The 12,752-nt window shown below is 50.0% G+C and overlaps 1 pseudogene across 1 annotated transcript in view; it reads right to left on the reverse strand.

Moving 5' to 3' along the window:
• LOC147702791 (UDP-glucose 6-dehydrogenase-like) overlaps nt 1-12,752 on the reverse strand; it is a 100,957-nt pseudogene that overhangs the window by 38,110 nt on the left and 50,095 nt on the right. Inside the window, exon 9 of the transcript XR_015297546.1 lies at nt 1,767-1,906. The product of XR_015297546.1 is annotated as a UDP-glucose 6-dehydrogenase-like (transcript). The remainder of the gene's footprint in view (nt 1-1,766; nt 1,907-12,752) is intronic.

Genomic DNA, 12,752 nt, shown 5'->3' on the forward strand with positions numbered 1-12,752 from the left:
GGAGCTCCGCATCACAGCGGAAGACAGAGTCAACAAAGGAACTTACTTCAGCCGCCAAGGTCACCCTTATATGAGTATCTTCCTCACTTCCAGGGTGGAATGAAGTGGGAATGGAACCACACAAAACCACCTTCCTGCATTCGAGAGCAATGCTATTAAAATCTTCTAGATCCAATGTGGTGCCTGGGCATATTCTGAAGGTGAGGAATCTGCAGTTAGATAGCGTATCGAGCATAAAGAGCATTACCACAGGAAAGTAACTTGTTCTTCAGAGCACAATGTACTAAATCCTTGCTGTAAAACTGGATCACAATAAATATGATTTGTGCAAAGCTCTAGTTCTTTTCTTCTTTTAACTGATTTTAGATTGGAATCTGTGAGCCATATGCATTGTCTTCCCAAGTCAGTTCCCAAGTTACTTTCTAGTTGGAAGCTGACTCTAAAATGGCGCCCAACAAGGTATTTTCACTGGTATGGGAAGATGTCCCATCTGACAAGGGGGTCCCGGATGTTCCACTCTGACAATGAGCTTAGCTGTGGAAACAATTCCTAAGATCCAGAGCCAATACCACCTACAGAGTCTTGGAGATCAACAGACTTGATTCTCCAGACTCGAAGATGGCTGCCAAGCTACACTCCCCTTCCTATCATGCCACACTTTCCAGCTCCACCAGCACGTCTCTGGACTATAGACTTTTGGTCCCTTCCTGATCCTCATTTTTATCCGGGGGAGTCCTAAATGTATGACCGATTCCCGGTGTAGCTGCTCCGACAGCTATAGGGTAGACAGGCTCTGGCACACTGCTTTGGCCGTCCCCCACCCAGCCGGACCTCGGACTTATGTCTCATCTCTTTTTCTGCTGCTGACTCCCTCCTCTCCCTGGCCTTTTTCTTTTCTGTTGATCTTGTTTTTCATGGTCGCTAATAACTCCTATAATAAATTTGTAAACTTTCTATAATTAATTTTTGTAACTTGTAACACTCTGTTGCCCTCTGTCTAGCCAGCGCTATATAAAACTCAAATAAATAAAAATAAAAAACTCAAATAAATAAAAAAATTAAAAAGTTACACTGCACTTCAGTAATAATAAAGAATCTTATCTTTACACTATAGTAATAAATGAATTAACATGTATTTTTTTTAGTACACTCAGCACACGTAACGTGCTAATTATAGTAACTAAACAAACATTCACATATTACTTCAGGGCACATGTCAAATTCCATGTCATTAGTACATCGAATTTGCTATGATAAAACCACTTTTTAATACCGGACAGATTGCATGTTATGATGGCTTTACAGAGGGAAGAACGTAGGGTGGGGTTACAATATTGACATAACTGAGTAAGTGTGAAACAACGCGTCAACAATATTCATATAGTACCATCTTGATTTGTACAGCACTACCAGTCTAAAGTTAAATGCACACTCAAAATACAATGATAAAGATGTGAGTCAGAGAATGCCATTAGTTTATTGTCTGTCTTCTGTGGAAGATTTTGGCATGGCTAATAAAATGGATGTATACTGATCAATATTTGTCCACCAATATCTTTATAAATCACAAAATGTTTGTATGTTGTTGCATACACATCTACAGGAGGCGGCAGAGCTAACAGGCACGTTAAATCTTATTGCACCCCAGTGTAATTTCATAGATTTAGAGCACATCTTAGATGTTTGACCTCAGTCTTGGTACTTCAATAACCGGCTCATTAAAGTGTTAGATTGAAGGGTTGACATTTCGGAATGGAGCACCTTACCTCGATCAGGATCATCCTCCAAGATGCAGGATGCGGATAAGTCGTGCATGACCTGCTCCTTCTTCACCTTGGGGTCAAAGATGGCCAGCCTGGCTCCTTCGTCCATCAGGTATGTGCAAATGTGAATGCTCGAAGATTCCCTGCAATGAGGATAATAAGAAGGTTACTTTCATAAGGCACCAATTGAAAATAGCACATCTAGTGCATACGTGGGAGATATTTAAAGGACGCCCGATGTATGGTGGGATTTAAAGTATTACATTTTAAGCTTTTTAAAAGACAAGAATTTGAGGAGCCAGGCATCAGGTAAAATACTGAAAGAATACACACACTTTCAGGTATCGTGTTTTGGTGAATTCCATTAGCAATAATTTGGTGTCAAAATCGCAGTGCAGGGGGCGTGGCTTGACGGGCGATCATGGCGGACGTGGCTTGTTAGAGCTCCCGCCGGCCCGATACTTATCCTGGGACTTCTCCTGGCCCCCGGACCCGAATTGTGCACCACTTCTGGGGCAACAGTAGCGGACGACACTGGGAGTCGTCCGGTGCCGGAAAGGACGTGCTGTGACCTTTTCTTAACGGCGAGGCGGCTCGGAGCGGTGGGCGGCCTGGTGCCGGTTGTGCAAGCCGGGGCCTCAATTTTGGTGCGCCCGGACCGGAGGGCTCAATCCGGGACCTGCGGCGCTACCCTTTGGCCACAACCCGGGGCTGCCTGCTGCCGGCGATCTGCTGCGGGACCCCCTGCCTTTCCTTGCAGTATCTGCGGTGGGGGCCGGTGCCCGGTGGGGGCCTCGGAAGATCTGCGGCCTACCTGGCCTTGGTGGAGCCGGGACCCCGAGTTTGGTGGTCCCCGCCTGGAGTCATCGGCCCGGAACCTCTGGCTGGTGCCGGGAGAGACGCGCTGAGCCCTCGCTCGGCGGTGAGGCACTTCGGAGCGGTGGGCGGCCTGATACCGGCTGCACGAGCCGGGGCCTCAATTTTGGCAAGCTCAGACCGGAGGACCTGATCCGGGGCCTGCGGCGCTACTCCCTGGCCGCGATTTGGGGCTGCCTGCTGCCGGCGACCTACAGCGGGATCCCGTGCCATTCCTCGCCAGACCTGCGGTGGGGGCTCGTGCCTGGAGGGGGCCTCGGACGATCTGCGGCCTACCTGGCCTTGGTGGAACCGGGACCTCGAGTTTGGTGGTCCCCGCCCGGAGTCACCAGCCTAGATCCTTTGCCCGGGTGAGTGGACGCAGCGGAGCCCCCGGGGGCTGAGGTGTCAGTCGGGCGCCAGGCCCAGATAATTGCTCTTCCTTGCTCCTGCGGTGGCCGGGGCAGCGGCCGGAGGACCGGTGGACTGGACTAGAGTGGCCCATATCTGCACCGTGCCTGGAGTGCCAGTGGGCGCAGAGACGATCTACTACATCTTGGCGAGGCGGCGTTGCCTGGGGGCCTACCCGATCTGTGGGCCAGTGGCGAGGGGACCCTGTGTGGCTTGGTGTGCTCTGGACGCTCCGGCCGAGGCCTGGTTGGTGAACTATCGCGAGGTGCGACCTCGATACAGGTGCGTGACACTGTTCTGCCGTCTCGGCGGCAGCCATGACTAGGGGCTCGGCCGCCACTAAGACTGGACCTATTGATAAATTCACCGGCCCAGGTGGTGGAGCAGGTGCGGCTGGTGGGGGTCAAACTGCTGGGCCGGACAACGCAGCGTTGCTGACGGCCATTACACAGTCCCGCGACATGCTGGATGCGAAGATTGGCGCGGTGGGTGCCGATGTGATGCTGCTGCGTCAAGATCTTCGTAATGCGGTCGCTCGCATTACTGAAACTGAGACCAAGGTCACGGCAGTGGAAGGAGATGTTGGTGCCCTTAAGAAGAGGGTTACCGACCTGGAACAGACTCAACGGGGCCTGGTGCTTCGGGTGGAAGATGCTGAAGGACGGGCGAGGCGGAACAACCTGCGCTTTGTTGGCTTTCCGGAGGACTGCGAGAATGGGCCCATGGACGCTTTTCTGTCTCGGTGGCTGGAGAGCTGGCTACCCCCGGATTCCCTGTCGCGATGCTTCGTGGTGGAGCGTGCACACCGTGCCTTGACTCAGAAGCCGCCGGCTGGGGAGCGGCCTCGCCCGATCATCGCCAGGCTCCTCAACTTCCACGACAGGGACATCATCCTCCGGGAAGCACGGCTTAAGGACACCCTGCTCTATGACAATCACAAAATTATGATATTCCCGGACTATACCAAACTGGTCCACCAGCAGAGGCACTCCTTCCTGGCAGCCAAGGCCAAGCTGCGTGGCCTGAAAATCCAGTACTCGCTGCTCTACCCGGCCCGCCTGCGGGTGATCTTCAACTCCAAGACCCTCTTTTTCGATACGCCGGAGGCCGTCTTCAACTGGACCGATGAGGCAGTCAGAATTCGACCACATGCCCAACCAGGGCTGCACTCTGGGTCGTCGCGTGGCTCGTCACAGGACCGGGGCAACCCATCAGGCAAGGGGAAACGTCACCGCAAGTCCCGCTCCCGGCGGAGGTCCCTGTCCCGGGACCCCCTCTTGGGGGACACACAGCCCGATACGGATCAATCTGATAAAGGCTCCTGATCACCGTTCACTGGACCTGTCTGCTGGATGCCTTTTATGTGCGCCTACATATTGCAGATGCTGAGCTGTGGACGGTGGGACAGACGTTGGCTGGTGCAGTATTGACTTCCTCTTTGGCGAATGCTAGGGCCTTTCCGGTCTGATGCTTTCCTGTGGTGCTATGCTTATGATTCTGCCGTATGTTTGTTGGGGTTCGGGGCACGTACTATGGGCTGCCTCCTCCTTCTGGGACTGGGGGGTGGTTCTGGGAGTGTGCCTGGTTTAGGGGGGTTGTTTGGGATCCATTGGCATGTCTAACTTTTGGCACCACGTTTTGGGCCTAAAGTACTGTATGCCGCGACAGATGCTTCATTGTTTTTTGAGGTATTGGGGTGGGGGGAGGGGGTTTTGGGGTGTTGGGTGGTTAGGTGCAGGGGTCTGCTTCTGGGAGATTGTGGGGTTTGGGGTTCTGTTGTCTGGGGTGCACGTGATCTTTGTGAATTTTGCAACGGTGGGGTCTGGGGCATGGGCCGGGTGTTGGGGATTGGGGGGCTGGATGCATTGTGATAATGGCTAATGTTCCTCACTCAGCGCCCTCTGGCGCTTCCATGCGTGTCCTTAGCTGGAATGTACGGGGTCTATTGGACAAGATCAAGCGGGGGGCGGTGCTCCGCTGGGCTAAGAGAGACATGGCGGATGTACTCCTTCTTCAGGAGACACACATGCTAGGTACAAGGGCCCTGAGTCTACAACGCTTTGGCTTTCATCAGGTGTTCCATGCCGGGTTTGCTAGGGGCTCCAGGGGAGCGGCCATTCTTATTCATAGACGGCTGGCGTACGTTCATGAGCGTCAATGGCTTGACCCCCAGGGCCGCTTTGTATTTGTTCAGGGGAAGGTTGGTGCAGAACCTGTTGTGTTTGGCTGTGTGTATGCCCCCCCCCCTTTGCAATGGGCCTTAGCGGAACGACTATTCGCCCTATGGACTGAACTCCCCCACTCCATGGCTGTGATTGGTGGCGACTGGAACGATGTGTTGGATGTGGCTTTGGACCGGCAGAGGAGGCCTGGAGTGGCATTGGTGTCCTCACCTACACGATTAGGAGCTATGGTTGATGGTATGGGTTGGGTAGATGTGTGGAGACATTTGCATGCGGAGCGGCGGGAATACACATATGTTTCGGCTGTCCATGGCTCCCTTTCGCGCTTGGATTGTGTGTTTGTTCCGAGGGCCTATCTTGACAGAGTGAGGGGGGCAGCGATTCGGCCCCGCGGACTCTCTGACCACTCCCCGGTGGCAGTTCAATTTGACTTGTGCAGAGCGCGTCCCCCCTTCAGATGGCGGATGTCCACGTGGCATCTGCAGCGCCCTGACTATTCCCAACATCTACGTAGCGCGATTGCCCATTATTGGCAGGACAACCTTACCGAGGGGATGGATGCAGTGACCGTCTGGGAGGCTATGAAGCCCACTCTGCGTGGAATTGATCTCGCTTGGTGTGCATCTGCTCGCCGGACTCGGCTGGGTAGCATTGCTGCGGCTGCGGAGCGGGTGGAGGAGCTTGAGGCTAGGCACAGCGAGGCACCCGATGATGTGGCACTGCGGCTACTCCTGCAGGCACAACAGTCTTACTCCTCGGTTCTCTTAGACGAGGCTCGCCAGGCGTGGTTGGCCACCCGTAGCCGGGTTTATCAGTGGGGTGACAAGTCTTGCACTATGCTCCATAGGTTGTGCCAACAGAACCTGCAGCCCCTAACACTGCCGGGCCTTGTTGATGGTGCAGGAGTGACGATCACAGACCCGGCAACTCTTGCAACGAGTTTTGCGCGCTATTATGGGCACCAATATGCCTCTCGTGAGACCCTCTCCCCCGCCAGTATCGCAGATTATATTGCGTTAGTTCCCCCTTCTGCTGTGTCCGATGAGGTGCGCGATGCCCTGGACCTTCCCCTGACGGCTGAGGAGCTGGGTGACGCGCTGGGTCAGCTGAATGTGGGCAAAGCGCCGGGGCCGAGCGGATTCCCCAGCGAATTCTATAAGAAGTTCCATCTGCAGCTCGGGCCGCAATACTTGCGGGCCCTGGAACAGGCACGAGAACATGGCCGCCTCCCACCGGATTGGCGCCATGCCGAAATCGTAGTGTTTCTGAAACCGGGTAGGCCCCCTGATCGCCATGAATCTTATCGTCCCATATCCCTCATTAACTTCGAGGCCAAGCTTCTGGCCAAGGCGCTGGCGAACCGCTTACTTCCACACATCTCGGCCCTCGTCCACCCGGACCAAGCGGGTTTTATGCCGCGCCGGGCTACGAGACACAATATACGGCGGGCGCAGGCTGCGATACAGGCCGTTGAGTCCTCGGAGGATCCGGCGGCACTCCTACTGGCTGATATCGATAGTGCTTTCGATTCGGTCAGCTGGACGTTTCTTTTTGCCCTGTTGCCGCTGCTGAACCTGGGCCCGACCTTCCTCTCCTATGTCAGGCTGCTTTACACCGAGATCACAGCCTCAGTGCGTATCTCGGGGACGGCGTCCGCTCGTTTTCCGGTTTCCAGGGGCACGCGCCAAGGGTGTCCGCTCTCCCCTTACCTTTTCGCGCTGGCCATGGAGCCGCTGGCTGCCAGGGTGCGCCGCGATGAGCTCTACCGTGGCTTCGTCTGGAGTGCGGATCATTCGGACCGTATAGCTTTATATGCGGATGATGTGCTATTTTTCATGACAAACCTGCAGCGTACGGGTCCTCGTGTCTTAGAATTGATGCAGGACTTTGGTCGGGCGTCGGGGCTCTACCTTAACCCGCGCAAGTCGACCTTGTGGGTGCTGGGGGATGTCGCGGTGGCGTGCCCTTGGGCTGCATCCCTTCAGATGGCTGTGGAGGGTGTGAAGTACCTGGGTGTCTTCCTCTCTGCTTCGCCCACAGTGGCGTGGGACCGGAACGTCTTGCCAGTGTGGGATCGGGTCCAACTGGACGTCAAGACTTGGACGCGCATGCCTCTTAATATCTACGGCCGGTCGGCCATCTTCAAGATGGTAGCTTTGCCCCGTCTCCTTTACCAGCTACAGAATCATCCCTTCCAGATTGACCCGCAGTGGTTCCGTACTGTTAACTCTGTGCTGGGCCGGTTTCTGTGGGCGGGGGGTGCCGCCAGGGTGGCGCTGCACACATGCTTCCTCTCTACCTACTGCGGCGGTCTGGCGGCGGCGGATATTCTATCTTACTATCAGGCCTCCCATCTCCTTGTGCTTAACGAGTGGTGGTATGGAGACCGTAGTGATCCGGCTTATGCTCTCGAGCATTCTCTGATGGGTGGCGCCTCCCTTCACACCCTACTGTACTCGGCCAGGCGGAGGCGGCTGCTTCCACAGGTCACCCAGGTGGTTTTCGCGGTCTGGCGGCGGGCCCTGCACCGGGTGGGCTGGTGGGGGCGGCTCACGGCTGAAACCCCGTTGTGGCGTAATGGCCTGTTGCCAGCGTTGGCGTCTCTGTCCGGATTTGACGGCTGGGATGCGATCGGGATCTCGTCCCTCGGACATGTCCTTTCTGGTACTACCCTAAAGTCCTTTCAGGACCTCAGTTCTGAATTTAGCATGCCCAGGACCCAGTTCTTCCGCTACCTCCAGCTTCGCCACGCTCTTGCTCCTAGCCTGGTGGGCCTGGAACAGCTTCCAGACTTTAGCCCCATCGAGGCAAAACTTTTTATGGGAGACCTGGGTGACAAGAAGGTCTCACAGATCTACCGATCTCTGGTCACTCACTGTTCCTCTTCGCTCTCGGCGCTGAAGGCCTCTTGGGAGGGCGATGTTGGTCCCTTGGATGACGACGATTGGCGCGAGGCCCTTGAATCTCCCCGTGGTGCAGCTATAGCCGTCCGCCTCCGCTTCATCCAATTCAAATACCTCCACCGGGCTTACTATACTAGACACCGTCTATGGCGGGCGGGCCTTATCGCGACTCCGGAATGCCTGAGGTGTGGTTGTGAAGAGGGCACCCTTTTCCATACGGTATGGTCCTGTGTGAGACTGACTCGATTCTGGGCCGGGGTTTGGGACTGCCTGTCCGAGGTGTTGGGATGGGACCTGCCCCGTACCCCTAGGCTGGGCCTTCTTCATGTTCTGGAAAACGTTGGGGGCAGTGTTTACAAATGCCATTTGCTATTGCTGGGGCTGGTGGTAGCGAAGAGAGACCTGGCGCAGGCCTGGAAGAGCGAGCGCGCCCCCCCACTTGGGGCTTGGAAGGCGGGCCTGGACTTCCTTATGGGACTGGAGCGACCTGTTTTTGAAGCCCGGGGATGTCCCCGCAAACATTACAAAATCTGGAAACGGTGGGCGGATTACCGGGGCCTGCTCCTTGACCCCCCCGTAGACCTTGATGATGCGTTACGGCTGGATGTGGATCCCGCGCTCTAGGCTGCTGGCCGGCTCCACCCTTGTAGGTTTTCTCCTGTTGCGGACCTGTGATCACGTGCACTGGGTTAGGGTGGGATAAGGGGTGGGTAGCTGCGGGTGGGGTTGGTTGGCGTTCTGGGGGTTGGGTGGGTGGGGTAGTTTGATATTTTTCGATCTATAATGCTGGGCTCAATGCTGTATTAATGCTGTGTCTCCCTCTATCTGTTGCTGACAGTCTCCTCCTGACTGTGGAGGGCTGTACTGAAATTTGCTTGAACTCATAATAAAACTGGTTTTGAAAAAAAAAATCGCAGTGCAGGATATTTAGCAAATGATTTAATATGACTCTCGTCAAGCATTCCTTTCCTCACCCCTCATCCACAGTCCAATTCCAGGGGGAAAAATGGGATGCTTGTTGAGAATTTTACTGTAAATGACAATCGAGCCTGGGTAATTAAGAATCATATATTGGGCCTATTAGAAGATATTATAATTTATTCCTAACCCTGATCAGTAATTGTTTAGTCAGCCTTTTCATTCAATATGCATTCCAGTATGTCAGATTGTACATAATTAAACTCCTCTTATGTGTCCTTTTATACCTTCTCAATGTTAAAGACGAAGGCTGAGTAATGCTTATGAAAAGTAAAGGTGCAAATGCTAAATATCCGATTAAACTGGATAATGTATGTTCCCATGGCCTGTGACCAAGGTGAAAGGCAGGTCACATAGCAAAATTACAGTAGGAGTTTCAACAACGAGAACTGTCAGTTTTCACTTTTGAAAAACAGATCGGAAGAAGGAAAAGTTATCAGCAGAAAGGAGATATTTATGGGAATGTACTTATTTTTTGCACTATAGGTAATTCTAAGAAAGGTAGAATATTTCTACATGTTTGTACGCAGTCTGGGGAATATATTTTTTTGCTAATATGACTTACATTCTACTGATTCTAATATACATTTTAACAAATTACTAACCTCCATTTTGGTGTATTTAATTTTGTACTACAGAATCCTCTGTAATTCTTCTTGTTTATAACCACATTATCTCTTTGATTTGAAAAAGCAAGAGACACTAAGGATTTAAGCAGTGTGAAGTAAGTGTGAAGGTGTGACCACCTATTCTAAGGAATAAAATACCTTCTGGCTTATGTTAAAAGGATATTTCAAGCCACTTTAGAGTTCCATTACTTTAGAGAGGAACTTGTCCTTTGGTCTTGTTCCCCTGTATAGTCAAAGAGCTCCTCCGTGCTTGCAATATCCTTATAATGTACGGCAGGGAGTATGTTATCCCATATCTATTTAAGGAGTTTTATATATCCCTTACTTTGACAAATACTGTGATAGTAAGAAAACAAGAAGGGAGCCTCAAATGGAAGGGATCGATATAGGGTGGCATCAAGATTACCGGGTGAGAGGAAAGCAAGTCATTGAACTGTAATAATAAATCAAAGACAAGGTCATGAGGATAGTTTTAACTGGGGATTTTCAACTGTTGAGAGGGTACTCAAGCAATGTAGTCCCCAGGACTCTAAACAACATTCCTCCAAACTTCAGTTTCTTTGGCATATGTTGAATGAGTTGGGATGCATTGATTGATCTAAAATTTCTTGTAGGATGGTATAGTGAAGCCAATGGCTACAGATGGGGCAAGTTTGATCTATTGCTTTGTGCATAACGCATAACATCTTACACTTGATCCTATTTCATAGTGGGATCCAATGGATATTCAGCAAAGCAAGTGTCATAGGTTAGAATTTTCTGAGGTGCAGGCATTGTTACTGCTTGACTCGTGTATAATTTGCAATGTCTGTAATTGTTTTTTTCAAAGGCCTGCACAGACACTTCTGCAGTAGTATAGTCGTGTCAGGATCAAGGCTCTTGTTAGTTCGATTATATGAGTTGAGATGTGGAAAGGTCTGATTTTTGTAAAATGAACAATTGGCCATTGGCTCTCTTAACTTCGGTTTTATGACAAAACCTTGTAAAAGATAATTCTCTTTTCTTATAATTCATGGATTGGATGGAAATCTGCTCTAATACCTTTGACCAGGTAAAGAGAAGTATGTTTTGCATTTTTAGACCATTTTTGAAAATTAGACAGTCTATCATGCCTAAATAGGAACAAAACTGATGTCCTGTCACCAATGATGCAATATGTTCCATACTTGCTGGGAAATTACTTTCACGTGAATTTTTATTTAATTTGAGAAAAATATGTGAATTATCCACATAGAACTCCGAAGTGTAGTTGTTATGAGTCAATAATGCGTGCCAGGGAGCACACTGTACAATAAATAATAACAGTGATAGTGACAACACTTGAAGGCTACATAGTGAGTTGATTTTGAAGTGGATTCTGAAGAGCCGTTTCTGATTTGGTGTTCCCTGCCAGAGATAACTGACCTAATCCTTATCAGGACAATGCTGGACAGACCTATCTAGTCTTGCCCGAGCACTTCCCCAGAACGAGGCCATTCTTTGCTGATCATCGGAAGAGATTCTAACCGGACGGTGGAATCTTCTACATTCTCTGGGACTTTTTGCCCTTTAATCCAAGGACAGTTTGGGATTTTTCACCCGCTTTTACAATCCATTTGAGATTCCTAATTGTGACTCCAACCGGATGGTTGACTCATCTACATTCCCTGGAATCTTTTGCCCACCTCTTTATTCCGATGAGAAGTCGGAATCCTTTAGCCACATCCCCTCACGACTGTATTTGTGAGTCACGCACTGCTGGGAATTTTTTCCGGTGGTTTGAACCAATTGATTTGCTCTTGTTACTGTCCTGATGACTTCCTACTAGTGATATTGATGAGAGACAACACCAGAGTCTCCTTCGGGTATAATTAACTCCATCCAGGATTGGAGAAGTATCATAATTGGCTGCCCACATTCCGTACATCAGTCCTGAGGAAGACCCACTGTAACGTTCATTATTCATGCATAACTTTGGGTTGAAGCATCGACGCTTCATTTATCTGTCTAATTCCAAAGTCTCTCCACCCATGTACTAAAAGGAAGACTTTCCAAAGGGAAGTTTGAACCTTCTATGTTGAAACAGAACGGACCTATAACTTGTACTATTGCGTATCCAATTTATGTTGAATATTGTTGTAAATTTCATGAGCATCCTATGTCATGTGTTCTCACCAAAGTCACCTCACTATCTTGTTGTTTGTTTTCTCATGTTTGTATGTGACAGCCACTTATAAAGTTTACGGTTAGAAAAATCATATATATTTTGAGAAAACTGATTCATTGTTTGTGGTGCGTTTTTGACTTCTATTCCAGTCTTAAATGATTTTGAGACTGTTTAATGACAACCTGTGCTATATGGGCTCAACAAATTTTTCTATTAATTAGATTTTGCTCAGCAATTGCTTTACACAACAGAACTTACTGTAGCTCATATAACTTATACCCAAGTTCTGAGGGACACAGGGTGTACCCCATTGTCTTTAATGGTTGGATCATATCAGGACAATGCGGGACAGACCTATCTAGTCATGCAATCCACGGAGCAAAGTTAGGTGGTCCATGGTGTAATAGGCTTCTGAGAGGCTAAGGAGCATTCGTGCAGCTGGTTGGTTATTGTCCAGGAATGATTGGGATGTCTTCTCATATATTTACTAGTGTTATTTATGTTCATCTGACCTGAAACCTGATTAGTGATTGTCTTAGAAAGGTTTCCAGAGATTCGGCAACTTTTGGGTGGTTTCTGTTATCCAAATTCTTATTGATGAATGACAGATTGTAGATTGCATTAAGAGTGGAATGCACAATGGAGTCTACTGATTAATTTCTTAACAAGGTGTTGATGATCGCTTGTTTCATCATAGGTGGTACTGATCTTTCTAGTAGGGAGGGGTGACATTGTTTGAAAAAACTCTTAAATCCACTTGGCTGCACATTAATAGGTAGCGAGTTTTAAAGCTTTCATTATTGCTGTGAATTTTAAAACTTGGTTACGGTACTTGGATTTAAAATTGTAGAGTTCCTTATTACAATATGGATAATATATGAGTT

The sequence above is a fragment of the Lissotriton vulgaris genome, chromosome 7 (assembly GCF_964263255.1).
Source record: "Lissotriton vulgaris chromosome 7, aLisVul1.2, whole genome shotgun sequence".
Classification (NCBI taxonomy): Eukaryota; Metazoa; Chordata; class Amphibia; order Caudata; family Salamandridae; genus Lissotriton; species Lissotriton vulgaris.